At 52.4% G+C, this 13,408-nt stretch overlaps 1 protein-coding gene; it reads right to left on the bottom strand.

The window, feature by feature from the left end:
• LOC135887969 (E3 ubiquitin-protein ligase TRIM39-like) overlaps positions 1–13,408 on the bottom strand; it is a 429,124-nt gene that overhangs the window by 90,965 nt on the left and 324,751 nt on the right.

Genomic DNA, 13,408 nt, shown 5'->3' on the forward strand with positions numbered 1-13,408 from the left:
GACAGAGTGGGAACCGCGGCTGGAAGCAACAGCTGATCAAGGGGGGGAGGGGATCAGAACGGACTGACTGTGACTTGGGCACTGCCCGGCTGGAGCTGGCTCGGCTCCTGCTGGCACTCAGGGGAGCAGAGCGGGGGGGGGGTCAGGGAGGGCAGCAGCTCTGGGACTCACAGACCCCTGTTCCCCCCCCCGAGGAGTGGCGGCAGGTTTGTATAATTTTTGGTGGTGCCCAGAACGGGTCCAAATCACCCCCGTCCCCCTGCCTCAGGCTCTGGGATGGAGTTTGGGTGCTGGGTGCAGGCTCTGGGCTGGGACAGGGGGCCAGAGAGGAGGACTCCCCCCAGCCCTCTGCCCACTGGCAGCAGTGAGTTCCAGGGAAGGGGGGTCCTTCCTGGCCCCCCAGGCTGCTGCTCAGGGGGTCCAGCCAGGATAAGCCCTGTCCTGCCCCCATCGGACTGGACTCGGAGTCACCTGCCGGGGGGGGGGGGGGGGGCTGCCATGCGCCGCCTCCCCTCCTCCCTTCACAGGCACAGCAGCCACCTCAGACTGCCCCCAGCGCCGCTTCCCTTGTAGCCAGCCGCAGCAGCACCTGGAGAGCGAGTGCACCGCAGAGCTGCAGGGGGCAGCCACCCACTGCCCAGGGCAGGCAGGGAAGCTCGGGGGAGGCGTGCAGGGGAAGCAGGCAGGGCTGGGGGCAAGATCCAGCCCCGAACTCTGGTGGAGCCAGGGCCCTGAATTTGCTGGAGCCCGGGCACCACAGGCCCATACAAGTTGCCGTTCCTGCCCCCGGGAGTTATGTGCGCTCGCTTTGGGATGGGCAAATTCTGCTATTGTGTAGACTGTGCTTGCCCTTAAATACGGGGAATCATTGCTCTGTCTGGTGTGAACAATGCCGCCTCGGTTAAGTGTTGCATTTTTCCTTTATAGACGCAACCTTGAGATCTTAGCCGTCCATGTTATCACTGGCCGAAAGACTCCAAACTATCAGAAAGAGGCCACGTAAAAGCAAGGAAAATATGCTGCATGAAATAATGCAGCATTCAAGTAATGAAAATCAAAAAGTGCAGGGGTGGCGGGAGAGTGAATGGAGGATCCGCCAGCAGAACGAGGAGCGCCGGCACAAAAGCGCGGTGCTCCGGCAGCAAATCACGGATCTGCTGATAAGCATCATGGAGCGCCAAGCGGACTCGATCCAGGCACTTGTAGCAGTGGCGTAGCCAGGATCTAAGAGCAGGGGGAGCAAACATAAAAAAGGCGCCCCCCCTTGGCTCCTCCTCCGGCCACTCCGCCCCCTCATTGGCTGCCAGCCGCCATGATGCGCGCCCCCCTTGCTCCTCCGGCCACGGCTGCCGGCCGCACTGCAGAAGGGTGTGTGTGTCTGTGCCTCCTTGTGGGGCTCTCCCGGCCCCGGGTGGGTTCTCACTGCCCCCTGCTCCTGTGGCCTCCCCGGCCCCACCCTTCCCCGGGACTTTGCCTCCCGCACCAGCCTTTGTGTGTGGAGGAGGGACAAGCCCGTGCCAGGAGGGAGGCTGGATTTTAGGGCAGGGGAGCAGCCAAGCACTGCATCTCTGATTGCAGAGCCGGGGGGCAGCCAGCGGCTGCAGAGGGTTGCGGCGGGGGCGGGGGTCTCCTGCTTCTCGCGAGCCCTGCAAGCTGCCCAGGTCCCAATCGGGGCTGCTGAGCCCGGGACAGGTGCTGCCATTTCCCTTGCCTCCGTGTCTCAGTGCACCGCGGGCGGGCGCGTCTGGGGATGGGGCAGGAGCGGAGCTCGCTGCTGCAGGCTCGGGCCACACGGGACCTGCCCGCGCCAGGGCTGAGCTTGTCTCTCACTAGGATGCCAGGGGGCTAGAGCAGCAGGTGAAGGAAAGGAAAGAAGAGTTATTCCAATGGGACAATCGGCCTGTGCAAGGAGGCTCACAGCTACTCTGCCAGTGCTGAGCCCCCCCTAACTCGGCCTTCTCCAGCCGTGGCCACCGCCCCCCCCCCCCCCATTGGCTGCCGGCCGCGCTGCGGGCTGCCCTGCTGCGCCCCCCATTGCTCCTCCAGCCATGCTGCCCCCCGGCTTGCCTGCAGGAGTTCAGGGCTGGCCGGCAGGCGCACCGTTTTTTGAAAACATGCTGAGGGGAAGCGGCTGCTTCCCCTGCACCCCACTAGCTATGCTACTGGCTTGTAGCCATGCAGGCGGAGCACTACCGTGCCCGCTCCCTGCTGCAGACCTTGTCCCAAAACTCTTTTCCTTGTGCCCCCATGTCACCTCCAACCCACTTTCTCCAACATCCGGGTTCTTACCGCCACCAGCTGCCTCCAACACATAAGAACGGCCGTACTGGGTCAGACCAAATGTCCATCTAGCCCAGTATCCTGTCTACCGACAGTGGCCAATGCCAGGTGCCCCAGAGGGAGTGAACCTAACAGGTAATGATCAAGTGATCTCTTTCTTGCCATCCATCACCACCCGCTGACAGAGTCTAGGGACACCATTCCTTACCCATCGTGGCTAATAGCCATTAATGGACTTAACCTCCATGAATTTATCCAGTTCTCTTTTAAACGCTGTCATAGTCCTAGCCTTCACAACCTCCTCAGGTAAGGCGTTCCACAAGTTGACTGTGCGCTGTGTGAAGAAGAACTTCCTTTTATTTCTTTTAAATCTGCTGCCTATTAATTTCATTTGGTGACCCCTAGTTCTTGTATTATGGGAATAAGTAAATAACTTTTCCTTATCTACTTTCTCCACATCACTCATAATTTTATATACCTCAATCATATCCCCCCTTAGTCTCCTCTTTTCCAAGCTGAAAAGTCCTAGCCTCTTTAATCTCTCCTCATATGGGACCCTTTCCAAACCCCTAATCATTTTAGTTGCCCTTCTTTGAACCTTTTCTAGTGCCAGTATATCTTTTTTGAGATGAGGAGATCACATCTGTATGGAGTATTCAAGATGTGGGCGTACCATGGATTTATATAAGGGCAATAATATATTCTCCATCTTATTCTCTATCCCCTTTTTAATGATTCCTAACATCCTGTTTGCTTTTTTGACCGCCTCTGCACACTGCGTTGACATCTTCAGAGAACTATCCACGATGACTCCAAGATCTTTTTCCTGATTGGTTGTAGCTAAATTAGCCCCCATCATATTGTATGTATAGTTGGGGTTATTTTTTCTGATGTGCATTACTTTACATTTATCCACATTCATTTTCATTTGCCATTTTGTTGCCCAATCACTTAGTTTTGTGAGAACTTAGTCTGCTTTGGTCTTAACTATCTTGAGCAGTTTAGTATCATCTGCAAACTTTGCCAACTCACTTTTTACCCCTTTCTCCAGATCATTTATGAATAAGTTGAATAGGATTGGTCCTAGGACTGACCCTTGAGGAACACCACTAGTTACCCCTCCATTCTGAGAATTTACCATTAATTCCTACCCTTTGCTTCCCGTCTTTTAACTAGTTCTCAATCCATGAAAGGACCTTCCCTTTTATCCCATGACAACTTAATGTACGTAAGAGCCTTTGGTGAGAGACCTTGTCAAAGACTTTCTGGAAATCTAAGTATCAGAGGGGTAGCCGTGTTAGTCTGGATCTGTAAAAAGCAACAGAGAGTCCTGTGGCACCTTTAAGACTAACAGATGTATTGGAGCATAAGCTTTCGTGGGTGAATACCCACTTCGCCAGACGCATGTAGTGGAAATTTCCAGAGGCAGGTATAAATATGCAGGCAAGAATCAGTCTGGAGATAACGAGGTTAGTTCAATCAGGGAGGGTGAGGTCCTCTGCTAGCAGTTGAGGTGTGAACACCAAGGGAGGAGAAACTGCTTTTGTAGTTGGCTAGCCATTCACAGTCTTTGTTTAATCCTGAGCTGACGGTGTCAAATTTGCAAATGAATTGAAGCTCAGCATGTGTCTGACATGCATCTGACGAAGTGGGTATTCACCCACGAAAGCTTATGCTCCAATACATCTGTTAGCCCAGTACTAAAGGAATTCTGTAGTTTTCTCAAAACCCACCAAGGTTCAAAAGCCTGGAGATTCTAAGTTAAGGCAATGCTTTCAAAACAAACCCCAACATTGGACAGTCTGCAAATGCAGTTACATCAAATAACTGAGGTTCTGCCCTGTGCCAGCACCCGCCTCTCACCCCACTCCCCACCCCTGACCTCCCTACTGCCCCGGCCTCATCAGCAACAGCCCCCGTTCTCCCCAATACCCAGTTACAGTTCCCAGCACCCACCCTGCACAGCCCCCCATGGACCTCTCCAGTATTGCCAACCCCAAATGTTCAAAAAACATGAGGCAGGCTCCCCTAAAATCATGAGATGATGTAAAATAATAGATTTTGGATTCTTTTTATTTGCCTTCTGATTTTTGAGCCTTTAGGGTGCGCTGGGGTCACATTTTGAAGCTTTCTCCACAGCCAGGAGGGCTAGAAACTTACTTTTTCTTTAAGAAGGAAGGCTGAAATCATCACATCTCCACTAGACTCCAGGAGCTGGGGCTTTAAGGAAAACAATCGTTATCCTGAGACTCAGACTCATGACAAAATCATGAGAACCCAGTCCAGACACACTGCCCATGCCCTGGGGGAGGGGCTGGGCCGGGCGAGGGAAGGGGCTGGCTGTGGGGTTTGCCTGGCTGGAAGGTGGTGCCCATGGGGCCGGCCAGCATGGAGAGTCCCAGCTGCTCCCCCTGGGGCAGGGCTCCACCCCCCGTGTGTGGGGGGACAACACCAACCCGCTCTTAGTGCTAGTCTCCAGGAGATGTGCTACAGCAGCTATAAAGCATCACGTGCCCCCTCCCCTCACCCCTCTGCCTCCTGATGCCTGCCCCTTCCCTCATCCCCTGCCCTCTATAGCTCCTGCATCTCTCCTCAATCCTCTCTGCCCCCCTGGTGCCCACCTGTCCCCTCCCCCACTTCTGCCTCACTGGCGCCCACCTGTCTCACCCCACTCAGCCACTGGAGCCTGCCCCTCCCCTCACCCCTATGCCAGCCTAGCACCCGCCCCTTTCCTCATCCCCTTCTGGAGACTACCCCTCCCAATGCCCTGTTCTCTCTTCTGGCACCTGCTCACTTCCCTCTGCCCCCCGGTGCTCACCCATCACTTCACCCACCTCTGTCCCCCCATCTAACACCCTGGCATCCACCCGTCCCCTCACTCCCCTCTCCCCCCGGTGCCTGCCCCTCCCTGTACCCCATCTCTATCCGCCTGCTGTCCATCTTCTCCCCTCACACTCACTACCCCCTGGAACACGTAACTCTCCTCACCCCTCTCACCTCCCCTGTCACCCACTCCTCCTCTCACCTGTATGATGCCCACCCTTCTCCTCAACCCCTATGACAAAATGAGAATTTTCTGCAATAATTTTATAACCCCTGTGTGTGCCTCAGTTTCCCCATAAGCTGCATTGCTATCCAGAGGATGTGAAAGGGTTAGCGCTGCTCCTGGATCAGAGCAGGAGACAGGAGGTGTGTGTGTGCATTATCTGGCTCTCTGGGGGGAAGGCAGAGGATCATTAAAGAACTGGCTGAAACCAGCCCAAATCAACAGAGGAACCAGCAAGATGAAGAGATGCTCCCAAGGACTGAATAATCAACACAGGAAACCCCAGCAGGGGGACTTGGGAACTGAGCTGGAGAACAGGAGAATGGAGGCTTTTTGGAGGGACACAGGCAGGAGCCCAGACTGAGGGAGACAAAGAGAGAGAGCCAGAGATGGGATCCATCACAGCTTGGCTGGCCCATCCACGTGCTGGTTTGACCAGGCTGGACTATAGCTTAAATTCTGCCTCCCCATGCTGACCTAAGAACGATAAGCTTCTGTAGCTGGGTGTGTCAAAGTGGAATTTTCTGTAATATTTTTATGACCCTTGTGTGTGCCTCAGTTTCCCCTGTGTTCTGCACCGTTACCAGTGGGTGACAAAGGGCAGGCTGAGAGACATGGATATCAGTGTTTCTCAACGACTGGTCCGTAGCCCGGCGCCGGTCCCTGAGATCTCCCTGACACAGTTTAGGAAGGCAGCAAGTGGTCCCTGGTATGTAAAAGGTTGAGAAACACTGGTCTAGCTGTCTGAGCGTGAATGGGCCATTGGAAATGGAGCGGCTGAGGCCCACCCCATATCAATGGGGAATCCAATTGCCAGGACATTTACAGCTGGCAACCAATGATCCAGAGAGAGAGAGAGATTTCCCCACTTTTCAGCAGGGAAGCTGAGCAACATTTCTCAGCTCCAGAACAAAGGTCTGGAGAGGTCTGAGTTGGAGATTAAGAGCTGGTGTCTGGAAGGGACTATGGAGCCCGGAGGAGAGAGACAAAAAGGGAGAGCAGGAGAGAGACAGGGCCAAGGACAGAGTCCATCACAGCATGGTAGGCCCACTAGGACACTGGCGTTGGCCACATGGACTATGGGGTGACTTCTGCCTGTCTGGGCTGACCTAAAGACTATGGGATTCTGTAGCCAAGTGACTAATCAATGGTTCCCTTGTTTGCAAAGGCTGCCTGTCTCTCTGGGAATACTCCCTGTGAGTATCACACCCTGACGGGGCACAGTACAGGCCTCCCGCAGGAGTCTGGCTGGGCTGGATTCACTGCAGGGAGCCATGGAGAGAGACAGAGTCGCTGGTACCAATGGCCCAGTCTTGGAGCCTTGGAGGCCAGAGGCCTGCCCCTGTGGAGCTGGGGGGTGCTTGGGGCCGTGCACATGAAAGGGGTCACTCCCAGGGGACTGGTTACTGGCTGGGCATAGACCAGACCCTGGGATTCCTTGACACCCCCCTTGTGCCCCTGGCCCCTGTCCTGTCCATACCCCCGTTACCCCTCCTGAGGGATAGCTCAGTGGTTTGAGCATTGGCCTGCTAAACCCAGGGTTGTGAGTTCAATCCTTGAGGGGGCCACTTAGGGATCTAGGGCAAAATCAGTATTTGGTCCTGCTAGTGAAGGCAGGGGGCTGGACTCGATGACCTTTCAAGGTCCCTTCCAGTTCTAGGAGATGGGATATCTCCATTATTTTATTTATTTAAGCACTGACCTCTCTCCCTCAGCCCACTCCGTCCCCTGTCACCCACTGCTCCTCTCACCCATCTTAGCCCCCTGCACCCACCCCTCTTCTCACCCACATTTGCACTCTGGAGCCTGCCCCTCCCCTCTGCCCTCCTCTGACCCCTGGAACCCACTTCTCCCATTGTCCCCCTCTGCCCACCTCCCCCCTCCCCCCTCCTCTGCCTGCCTATCACCTGCCCGTCTCCCTCCCCTCTCTGCCCCGTAGTGCCCATCCCTCCTCTTGCCCCCCTTTGTGTCCCTGGCACCCACCTCTCCCATCGCACCCTTCTGCCCATCTCCCATGCGCCCTCCCCTCCATCCTTCTCTGATCGCCTAGCATCCACCCCTCTTCCTTGCCCCCCTTTGCCCCCTAGTGCCCATCCCTTGTCTTGCCCCCTTCTATCCTCCTGGTGTCTGCCCCTTCCCTCACACCCCTATGATCCCCTGCTGCCCTCCCCTCCCCTTGCCTCCCAGTACCCATCCCTTCCTTGACCCCCTTCTACCCTCTGGCACTCACCCCTTCCACCACCCGCAATCCCCTGGGGACTAGCTCCTCTCCTCACCCCCCTTAGCTCCCTAGTTCCCCACCATCTCCTTCTGCCACCTGGCACCAGCCCCTTCTCTTGCCCCCCTTCCCATCCCTTGTGCCTCCCTCTCTCCTCACAGGTAGACAGGACCCTGAGTCCCCTTAACAGGCAACAATCCCCCGCACAGCAATTAACGGGGACACCCATGCAGCTGTGCTACTGCAGTGTTTCATTAAACACACGATTGAGCCAACGGTAGAGATTCTCCTGTCGATGTCATTAATCCACCTCTGCGAGAGGCAGTAGCTATGTTGGTGGGAGAAGCCCTTGTGTCAACATAGCGCTGTCTAGACTGGGAGTTCGTTCGGTATAACTGCATCACTGAGGGGGTGGATTTTTCATACCCCCCGAACGACACAGTTATACCGATGACAGTTTATAGTGCAGACCTGCTCTGAGTGGGACCTGGGGGTTTGTAGGGAATGTGTGAGCAGGAAGGGGAAGATTTTCTATTCAGCTAGGGATGAATACTGGGTGTTGTGCCGCAGGAATGGAGACAGATACACCTCCCACCAAACCTGCCTCAGGCCGGCTGTGAGGCCTCGCTGGGAGGGGATTTTCCCAGATTATGTGGTGGGCAAGGTTTTATTTTCAATGTGACTGACAGGATCCTTCTCCTCACTTTCACTGACACTTTCTCTTAGGATGTGTCTACACTACAGACTTAAGTCGATCTACGTTAGTTCGACTTACAGCCACCACAGTAATTACTGTCATAGCCGATGTCCACACTACCCTCCTGTCGGTAGTGCGCGTCCTCCCCAGGAGCGCTTCCACCGACTGAAGAGGGGCCGTGTGGTGGATAAGAGCCCGGGCTCTCAGCTCCACACAGTTCCACACCGGGAGCCCAGCGGCCCCTCCAGACTCTTGGCTCTCTGCTCCCGGCTGGGAGTGAGGGGGCAGCTGCCTGCGCTTCTCGGCTCCCTGTGTGGGGAGCCTCCAAGCAGCCGCCCATCTGGGAGCGGGGAGCCGGGGGAAGCTGGGCTCTACCTGCCTGGCTTTCTTGTCAATCTGGAGCCGTGAAATTAACAAGATAGCCAGCAGCCGGTGCAAGTAAGGCAGTGTCTACATAGACACTGTGTCACCCTAACTACACCCACATAAGCCCTACTCCTCTCATGCAGGTGGAGTTATTATGTAGGTGTAGTAGGGCATTTACATTGGTGGGACAAGGCTGTAGTGTGCTCACTGACATAATTAAGTCAATGTAAGCTGCCTTACGTCAACCTAGCTGTGTAGCGTAGCCCAAGCCTGAGACACTCCAGCCTTTCTTCTATCCTGGTAACAAAGATGGGAGTAAAAATACAGCTCCCCTGATAATCTCCCCGGTCCCATCTCGGGGCTGAGGGGATCTCTGTCCCTGACAGTAACACCCACGGGAGGCAGAAGGGGGGTGCAGGCTGTGGGGGTGCAGGGGCAGAGGGGGTGCAGGCTGCTGGGCTGTTTGGGTGCAGGAATAGGTGTAGCCCATAGACTGTGGGGGGCAGCACCGCCTGCTGTCAACTGGGGAATCCTGGAGGCTGCAATACACCAGGGTGCTACCGATGCCTGTGCCCCACTCAGGCTGCAGGCAGCACAGGGAGAGACCCAGAGCGGGGCACAGAGGTGGCTGTGGGGCTGTTTCAGCTCATACGCACTGAGAGGTCTCGGGGGGCTTGGTGATGCAGGGCTCCCAGAGGCAACCTGGAATAATGGGGAGCCCAGCACTGGCCCTGGGAGGATGGTTCCCCAACCCCACAGATCTCACTCCCATGATGATTCCCATGCGACTCAGCCTCACTTTACCCTTTGTTAATTTCTCCCCATCCCTCCTGCTGCTTCCCCCCCTAAATTCTTTATGTACAGAACCAGAAATAATAGAACCCCCTAGATGGTGGCCACAGAAAATATTGACCCTAGGACCAGTTCTTCATACACGTCTCACACTCCCCATGAGACCTCCTGTTCTCACTCATATCTCTGACCACAGTCCTGCCTGTCTGGATGGGTCCCTCCAGAGCTGGGATGGGCAAATCCCCTCATGCAGCCCCCTCCACACCCCCAACAGCTAGGATGGGGGACTCTGGAAAGTCTGGAGGATGCAGCCACATTAGAATTGGCCTCCCCCCTCCTCAGACACAGTTGGTGGGGACAGAAATGAGGACACACCAGTAGGGGGGTTCAAACAGATTTCATGCAAGGCAAATGTCCTGCTTGGATTGGACTTAACTTTACAACCCTTGCAATGAAGTGGACCTGAGTGGATGGCTCCCTGTTAAATCAAACACTTTGCATCTTTCCCCATGTTAAATACATCTGGAGTGTTTTTAAACATTAGCCAAGCTAATTGTTTATCATTATCAGTATTTATTATTGCTGCACAATAAAGCCTCTAATCAGCTCTAACAAGTGCCCCTGTGAACTAATGGATGACATAGTGCAGCAATGACTTCTATTGCCCATTGTGCTGGCACAGCGTCAGGTTTGTATAATTTTCGGTGGTGCCCAGAATGGGTCCAAGTCCCCTTCCCCTCCCCTGGCACCTGCCTTGTAAGCCGATCTATATTTTTTAAAATAATGTAAAAGTGGACTGGAAACAGTAAGCATTTAACAGTTTCCCTCTATTCCACAATATCACTATCGTCAGAAAAATATATTCAACTAAGAACATCAAGTTTATTAATACTCTTTTGAATATGGAAACAACCCAGCACTCTTGGATCAATAACCCTCAGAAGCAAATATTTTCTAAAATTGAAACAAAACGTAGCCCCTTCTTTTGCGATGTTCATCAGGAGGCAGCAAACACTTTTCATCATTGTTCAGTGGGGGATGGGCTGTCCTGTAGCCAGCCTGGGGCAGGAGTGGTGACCAGGAAGGTCCAGGAAGACCCCTCTCCTCCATGGTGTTCAGTGCGGGGGGGGCTGCCTTCATGTGTGCATCTCTGCCTCTGCTGCTGCCCCTCACCGTAGCCTCACTGGGGATGGGGGATGGGGCTGCTCCTTGCCAAGCATGGTGCAGGAGTCGTGATTGCGGGTGGGGGGGCAGGGTATCATGAGTCCGACACTCACCCAAGTCCCAGCTGCTCAGGTCCTGAGTCCAGGAAGCCCCCTCGGCGTCGGAGTCATCTCCTGGTGGGTGCCGGGGGGGGGGGAGGGGGCTGCCATCATATGTGCGCCTCCTCTCCTCCCTCTTCTGGCATAGCAATCGCCTTAGCCTGCCACCGGTGATGGTCCCTTTGTTGTAGCCAGCAGCAGCAGCGGCCGGTGAGGGAGTGCATTGCAGAGCAGCAGGGAAGCCACCCGCTGCCCAGGGTGCAGGCAGGGACGTTCCGGGGGAGGCATGTAGGGGCAGGAGGCGGGGCCGTGGGAGAGACCCAGCCCTGAACATTGGTGGAGCCAGGCCCCTGGGCCCTGAATATTGCTGGAGCATGGGCATCACTGGCCCTGCACAGCGTATTTATGCAAGTTTTCAGTTGCAGAAGTTTGGCCTGTATTTATTTACTTCTGAAAAACACCAAAAGTTAGATTCTGACTGTGTGGAGACATCAGCGATTACAGAAACCACATTATAACATTTACTCTGCTGACTATATATGGGATTATAACAAAAATGTCACAGGAAAGATCCAAATGAGAACTCTAGCCTGTGTTCTTGCACATAGGTTGTTAATCCCTGGGAATTGCTGAGAGCAGATTGAATCGGGCTCTATCCAGTCCCACAGAAGCGATACCAGTATGTACTGACAGCTACAGATGATTTTTCAAAAGAGGTAGAAGAATTTCCACTTAGATCTATGAGAGCACATGAGATGGAGAAGAAAACATGTAAAATTATATATCGACATGGCTGTGCAGAGCAGATACTGGCAGATCTGGGTTCTGAATTGAATAATGAGGTAACAGGTTACATGTGGTGTTATTTTCACTAAAGGGTCAATTACACAAGCAGGCGGGGGAGGGATAGCTTGGTGGTTTGAGCATTGGCCTGCTAAACCCAGGGTTGAGAGTTCAATCCTTGATGGGGCCATTTAGGGATCTGGGGCAAAAATCTGTCTGGGGATTGGTCTTGCTCTGAGCAGGGGGTTGGACTAGATGGTCCCTTCCAGCCCTGATATTCTATGATCCTATGACAGGGGGCTGTTAGCAGCTACAAACGGAGCCCTTTGGAAACCAGCACCCGGGTCACTGAGAACACCCAGGGCACCGGGTGCAGTTAGAGTAGCAGGGACTGAGTAGTTTGGGTTTGGAAGGGCAGAGGGGATCACTTGCACCTCTAGGGAGCCTGATGAGGTCACTAGCTCAGCGCTGAGAAGAAAGCAGCAGTATAAAAGGCTGAACCAGGGAGCAGGAAGGGGGCTCCTCGTAACTGCTGCTCTGTTGTGATGCACCATAAAAAGTCATAAAGACACTTGGTGGAGGTTCCCTGAAGACTGCCTGCTGCTTAATTCACACAGAGCTCTGCCAGCCAGGGGGTTGCAGGGACTGATGGGGGAGCCCATTTGTAGTTAGAAATGTAAAAATGAACATTCCCTGCAATCTCTTCATGGCACTTCATGCTGTCAATTGTGAGTGACCACACATTTTTATGTCTTGTCAGATAGTAAAAACCATGTTGTATATTAACCTATTTGCCAACATATTTCCCCATGTAATAACACAATAACATTGGATAAGAAACCACAATAATTACACATAATTCAGTGAGAAATAGGGAAAGGAACACAGATATTTCTGAAGGAAATTTTAGGGGAAAATTATCTATTTTTAGATTAAATTTTCCCTGTGTTAAAAACTAGGAAAAACACATAGCTTCAGCAGCCCATGCCACCTAGACACCAGCAGACTGGATAAAAACACAAATGAATCCATTAAAAAATGATTGTAGGCTGTTTATTTTCAAATAATCAAGGTAAGTTTAGGGGACAGTGCCATGAATGGCATATTGTGAATAAATCTTCAAAACTGAATTATGACATTACCTGCAAATAATGTTTCTAAACAAAATAAACTAAAAATGGATCTTTTAGAAGAGATTTCTATCTGTAATAACATAGCATTTGAGGTTGGGAACCCTGTTTTGTTGATTGATGTGAGAACAAAATAGGAAGGGTCATATCTTGATTACTGATTAGCTAGAAAGTTAAAAATCACATGAATTAATGCTAACAGAAGTTCAAATAATAGTATATAATCTTGTGTGAGTTCACTTAAATCTATTGCTTCATTAATTCTAACATTTTTTCACCTATTAATTTTCAAAGATGTAGTGCAGGAGGTGGGTGTATGTGCCCTGCCTTCCAGAGAGAACCAGTCAAGACAATAAAGGGGGGGGGGGAGAGAGCGAGCAGCTGCACATGTGTGTAGTTGTGATGTTTATGACACATGTACATTGTAACTGAACAACCCAGTCTGACAATTTAATAGTTTATTTTGTTAAGATAAATATTTTGGATTTCTTGAAATTCCACAGTTGAAATACAAATGATGTTATTTAGAGAAGTTAAACTTAAATATAGATTTGAGAGAGGAATCAAAGAATAAATGTAAATAAATCAATTTCTAAAAGTATGTTTAGATGCTTGCTATTGAAATACTGTTGAAATGTAAATTAAAATATTCTTGTATTTACGCATTTTACAATAATATTTTCTAAATTAGAATAATCTTTTTTCTTTCATATTTTACACTGAGATTTTACAGGGGTAGAAAATTCTGACAGGAGTGAATGACCCGATCCACCACCATCTGCTACCCCTGGGGCAGGGGACGGGGAAGGTGAGGGCTGGGAGTTGCCAGGTGTC

This window comes from Emys orbicularis, chromosome 13, assembly GCF_028017835.1.
Source record: "Emys orbicularis isolate rEmyOrb1 chromosome 13, rEmyOrb1.hap1, whole genome shotgun sequence".
In the NCBI taxonomy this organism is placed as follows: domain Eukaryota; kingdom Metazoa; phylum Chordata; order Testudines; family Emydidae; genus Emys; species Emys orbicularis.